The following is a 6,651-nucleotide window of genomic DNA, read 5'->3' as shown; positions in this document are numbered from 1 at the left end:
ACGGACAGACTGAAGTAGTAAATTTCTTATTTTAATTGGACCACTTCTTGACTTTTCTAATTTATACAACGTTTTTATGTAAGTTTTTTACACAACCAAAAAAAGAAAACGTACCTAAGCGTTAATCTATAAATCAACGGAATTACGAGCAATTTACGTAATAATACACAAAATGAATTCTATACATAAAATTATACGGATTTAATGTCACTGTCAATAACACTAGTGATCGTAACCTTGAATGAATTACCTACATTAAATTTATACAAGTTTGTTAATCGAAATTAGGTAAATTAAATTATTTAAATTTTTATGTTAGACATAATCACAGTAGGAATTAATGTTCTGTATTGTCTCACCGTTGGATACATTTATATTTAATTAGTTAAATATTCCAGGTAACTTCGAGATGTCAAGTTTGATTCAAACGGCAACACCCACATTTGGAACTGGTTCTCAAGACACTTTCGCCAAAATGCTCCAAATTGGAAAAACAACGGTGTACCCCTTTTGAGATGGTGATCTTTGAACTAAAATTAAATCAAAATCGTGAGCCCTCAACATGCCAATGAAATTGATGTTCGATAACGATGCTTTGTTGAAGGCATTACGATGATAACAATCATAATTAAACAGAAAAAGTAAACGTATGACCCTTAGACACTCTGATATTGACCTGTCAAGTTGAAAAGGCAGATGTTAACAACAGTCAGTTTAATCCATACTAGAAAATTAAATAATCTCATCCTAACCGGAGTATGTCATCATCGTTTTGTTCGACCGACATGCATATATCTAAAATTTTAATTGTTATAAGTGCGTGGGATGTTAGTGAATTAAAATTTTACAAGCGTTAATTAAAGTATTATGGATATGGTAGCTAATTGGCAATGTTAGCTGGTACATCTTGAAGCACATACACTGCGTATTCGTAATTAAAATTATAATTGAAGTAAAAAACGGTTACACCGTTACGTAAACACGTTCTAAAACTTTTAAAAATATAATAAAAGCTGGGCTCCGCTTTTGAAATTGAGGTGAATTAACCCATAAAGGTACGTCATAGTTTTTAATTGCAATTTTACGTCGACGCTACGTTAAAATCTCTCGTTAGCGGCATTATGATTCTTGATTTATCAGTAATGATAGGAAATCTTACTGATTATAATGTTGGCCCGATTCCATAGACCTTTCTCAAGTCTAAAGGCTGCTAGATTGGCATTTAAAAGTATCGATTAATTAAACGAAATTTACCCAAATTCGCCGAATGCATTGCCGTTGGCGTCCAAACTGGATTTTGCATAATGTGCAATATTTAACACGTGCTCTTGCAAAAAATATAACCGACAAGATCAGGAAACCACCATTCTCTACATCCATACAGAAACAATGCGAATAATTTTACATATTCTGACATTTAACTTTGGAAATTATTCCAATCGAAATGTCACCTCGGTTACACGCCGAATCCCTTGCACCCACCAGGAAATGAGACATGGAATACAATAAATTAAACTAAACCGTAAAAGAAGACTTTAAAAATGTCGCCTGTATTAAAACAAACTATCATTGTGTTATAAATTAGGAAATTTGATCCCTATGCGAGTACCATCATTTTCCCAATGCCGTCCAAAATGAATATAATGCATAGTTCTATTGCCCTGCCGCAAATAATAAATTTTAACAAAAACCATCCACTTCAAAGAAATAAGCCAATAACTGTCTAAACGGAATTAATGAGGGCTTATAAGTAAATGAAAACATCTATCACTATCATCAAAAAAGTACCCACATTAACGGCTAAATACTTTGGCGCGAGTCCTATTTTTTCGGGAATTTTTTATTACCCCAGACATGTAAATAAATGTGTCATTTACGCCAATTTAAAAGTTAGAGAAAAAAAAGTAATTATGTATCATGTGTCTTCTGAACAGGATACTGTTAAGGATCTGACATATTTAATTCGCAAATTTTGGAGTCACCACATCAATTTCTCAACCACCTGACGCTTACAAATATTTTTATGTACTCCGTAAATTATGATTATTGCAGTTGGAAAAAAGTCCGCCTTTCAAAAATAAAAACTAATGAATGGTTTTGAAATGTGGAGTAATGTATGGGAGGTACCTGGCACAAACTGGACCGTAATTATTGTTAAATTAGGGTGCGCTTTGGTAATCGCTGTCACCAAACTTTTACAATTGGGAATGATTTAGATGGGTACGGCGGTCAAGTGCAGCTTCTTTAAAATTATTTAAGACTTTCACTTTACACATTGTAGAGCTTGCGAAAAGAACGTTTATTTGGAAGAGGATATTGCAACTACCAACAATTCCTTTCATATAGCGTTTCAAACAATCTCGTGCACCTTGGGCGAATGAAAAAATTATAAAGTTCACGTGTACGTACAACTTTTATAGACAGTGATTTTTATTAATTCTGAAAGTAACACTAGACTTACCTACCATCAAGTATCAGTTATTAAAATGTTGTTGCGACAGCATTTCTGAAATACCAATATCACTGGTAATTGTCACTAGCAACCGACTTCCTCTTCCCAACTTCATCCACATAAATTAACTAAACCTCCGAAACCACACATCGTTTTAGGTAATTAAATTGATGTAGGCAAAAAACTTTAATGGGTATATTAGAAGATATATATCTTCCATTTTCAGTTCAAAGGAAGTAATTTGACAATGTGAATTAGATATCGAATAGGCCACTAAAAACTTAGTAATAAATGCGTAATGTCCGACTATTAATTTTAATTTTTTTGAATTTCAATAAAAAAATCCGAAAATATGCCTGGTTGTAGTTAAGAAAGTGATTTATTTGGCTGAAATTTATTTATCATAAATCTTCCATATTTTCCAGTCCTAAGAAATTCACTTATTATTGAGACTGAGGGGAACGAGTTCATTTTTTGTTAGGATTGTGCGGCGCCTGCTTTTTTCTATTTTCAAGATATACGGCGTTATTTAGTTATTTTTGGATATAATTCGTGCCATTGTGGTGCAAATATTTAACCCGTTAATGGTACATGCGAAATCGGTCCCTTTTACCCTAATGTAATTTGCTATTTATTATCAGGTATACTTTATTTATTTGTTTAACGGAAATACCATTTTTACAAAAAAAAATACAAAACATAATATCATATTGTGCAGTAGCTACGCAATATAGCGTAGCATTGGGCATCTGTGGCTATGGTGACCAAGTCTGTGTGGCTATGTAATTGTGTCTATACAAAACTAACCTTCGCTTCAGTCTAAAAAAAGTCAAAGTTTCGACTGCCACACCTTGCCCTTTGGTTGAAGATGGCATCAAATCATGTCTATGCCAATCAAGTGTAATTAATAGTTTATTCACTGTAAGTCGTGTAAATCCATGTACCGTTCTGAGTATTGACCAAAATATGTTTCATGTTACCAAGTTAGATACAACGCCCTAATAGCGCAAATATTGGGGCTTGTAGGGGCGCATATCCCAAATCCATTTTCAAAAGTTTTATTTTCAAATTTGAATTTTGGTCAACACAGGAAAATTTGCACATCGCTTCGTAGCGAACGTGAACGAAAGTATGTTCGGTATAAGAGCGATAACAAACTGCGCATGTTCGATAAAAAGCTAGTGAGACCGAGTTGTAAAGTGGGTTTTCGAGGTTAGACTTTCAAAGAGTTAGCATATCTTATTGGTGTGTGAGAAGTTTATTTTCATATAATTGCGATAATTCTAAACTGAGCACGTTCCAATTTCCGCACGTTAATTATTATTGTTAGAGTGAAACTATCGGAATCAGTAGTAGTAAAGAATTAGCAGTTTAACTTCGGGTAAAACCATATCTCCTAAACTTCGAATAAGTCGTGGAGAAACATTTAAACAAATTCGGATTTGTGACAGATTACGGGTTATCTGCAATTTTATACGTGTGAAATAGATGAATTACAGTAAAATTCCGGAGCGAAGAGAAACTTTTTAACAGTCTGATTTGTAATAAGGCCTTTTATTTACGAGTGGTACAGTATGTATACGCAAATGAACATTTTCGAGTCGCAGAACCGCGTTTCAAATAAAAATTGGGATTAACTAAACTGACAGTAAGACTCATTGTGATAATCAAAGAAGTTTTTTTCAGCCGCTAACTGTAACGGCAGCTTAAAAGCAAGTTCGTGAAAGTTAAGTGACGTAATTAGACAGGGCCTTGTGCGAAAAATAAAATTTTGTATACAGCTACATGCGAAACATTGGCATTCTAGCTGGGTGCGTATTCACGATCTCAGTATTTGTATAGAGAAAGTTTAGCCGGATTCCTTGGATTCGCGATTCATACGAAGTTTTCTTACGCCAAACTTTGCATCCATCACGAAGATAACGTCGCCAGGGGAGTGCAAAAAGTCAACTGTACCATCGATGCGAACTGTTTCCATATTTCTAAAGCAAACGGAATTTCCCCTGCAGAATCAACTTGTTACCAGAAGAAAAGCGCCACGTCAATAACTGTAAGTTACTTTCATTTTTTTTAAATTTGTATAAAGTAGTTTAATTTTAATATTCCTAAGGGAATCGACCTATGAGAACGATTTCCATAAACAGATTTGTACTGCATATATGTATGAATAAGAATCGAATCCAAACAAATGATTTAAGTTAATGTGTTTCATTGATTGGAATTTTGCAGATAATTTCAGTAATACTAGGTTAGATTAAAATTTTAGTTATCATTCAGAGACGTGTGTATATTTTGAACAAGAGAACGTACCAGATATTTATTATGCGGTAAAGATTAATTTTAGATAAGGATTAGATTTAGCATTGACATGTGATCACAAACATGTATGGCATTTTTTGTATTTTTTAAACCAAACCGATCCCGAGGGCACCAGGCACGTCCGCAGGTGGCGGATAGGGGAACGGCCTAAGCGAATAAGCGTGAGTGAGGCATAGGGTAATGCTAGAGATAAGGAGGCTCGTCGCTAATTAAACAGCGATTGGTGGCAACCAAACACAGCATGGAATCAAACCTTCGCATGACCATCAAAGGGACTATGAGGCAAGCTGGCCCGCAAAAGACAGGAGAACCTCGAATAAAGTGCCCTGTTGGTGCAAGGGACTCCCTCGATGGGAACAGACTAGAAAGCTTTTTAATAGAGCAAAAAACACGGGGGAGTGGAGTTCATACCGAACTACACTCACCGCATACAATGGGGCTATAAGAAAAAACGTGAATTGTGGAGGATGTTCTGCGAGGAAATTGAACAAATTGCAACACGAGAAAGTTGAAAAATGGGAAAAACAATAAAATAAACATATGGGTAAGACAAGACAAACCCTATGCTGCTCCTGGTTTTATGATCTGGATAACCGACTCCGTGCTAGCAAATGGTCGTGGGGTTAACGTTGGGTGTCCAGGGCGCCAAGAGCGATAAATCCTTAATTTGGAGATCCAGAGTATACGTACAAAACTTGTTTCCGCTCTAAAAACAATATTTAGGAAGGAACTGTAAGGGTTAAACATAAAATAATAAAGTGCAAGAAGGGGATGTTTGTATTAATTGAAAGATTAGAATTTCAAGGTTACATGTGTGTGGAAAATAATTACTTATTCGTTAACCGTCTGTTCAAGTTTTTTAAATATTTCAGGATAACATTTATTGATGGTAGCGAACGCTTTTAACAAGGTTTCAAATGTGAATTATGCAGGGTTTATTTTACGCAAGGGCTCAGGGTGACGTCAGAAAGGCCTTCCCTAGGTCTGTGATACCCGTATCTGTACCTAACCTAGGGTACGTGACTACTAAAACGTGGTGGACTTGTTAATCGCTATACAAATCGGTGAAGAATGAATAGTTATGATGTTCAAAAGTAGTTCTAATGATTAGACGTATTTTGTTTATGTTTCTACATAACCCCAATAAAATAATAATTTTTACATGTAGCTGAAGGCTGTTGAAATATTGAAAGGTAAGTAATTAAGTACGTAAATAGATCCAATAGTCTTGATTAACACAATTTTATACAGTTACAGTTTGGATAAATCGATGACTTCACAGGGAACAAATGGACGACACAAACGGAATGCTCTGACCTGGAAGTTGAGTGGACGTTCCGGTCTCGACACAGGGAACTCGTGGCTGTTGTTCTCCACTTGGTGATTATTGTCCGCAGCAAAATCCTCAATCCGGTGACAGGCCAGTTCAGAGACGATACATCGACAATAGGAAAATAGGACAAAAAGTAGACGTAAAAGAAAAGAAGCTAGAATAGATTCGACCATTACAATAAGTTTTACATATGTAATAATTACCTCGAAGATGTTTCGAGCTTCTCAAGTAAACCGAATGGTTTGCACGATTTTTGTGTCCGCCGAAGCGATGCTGTTCAATACCGTACTCCAAAATACTTCAATAACTTAGGTAAGAACTTATTCAACAGTGCACTCATATATCCTCAAAATTTGAGATTTGCAATGGCTTTTTAGAGTGGCTACTGGAATCGTACCATGCTCACACGAAGCTATCAGAAGACGGAATGGCCGAAACCAGGAAATGTACAAGAAGAAAAATCAAGTTCCAACAATGTGACAGGAAGAGAAGAAAATATCAGAAATAAGTCAATAGGTCAAGTACAAACAATAAATAAGTAAACAAG

Source organism: Photinus pyralis, unplaced genomic scaffold, assembly GCF_008802855.1.
Source record: "Photinus pyralis isolate 1611_PpyrPB1 unplaced genomic scaffold, Ppyr1.3 Ppyr1.4_LG1, whole genome shotgun sequence".
NCBI lineage: Eukaryota > Metazoa > Arthropoda > Insecta > Coleoptera > Lampyridae > Photinus > Photinus pyralis.
The sequence above is the reverse complement of the archived record's forward strand: the minus strand, read 5'-3'. Positions refer to the sequence as shown.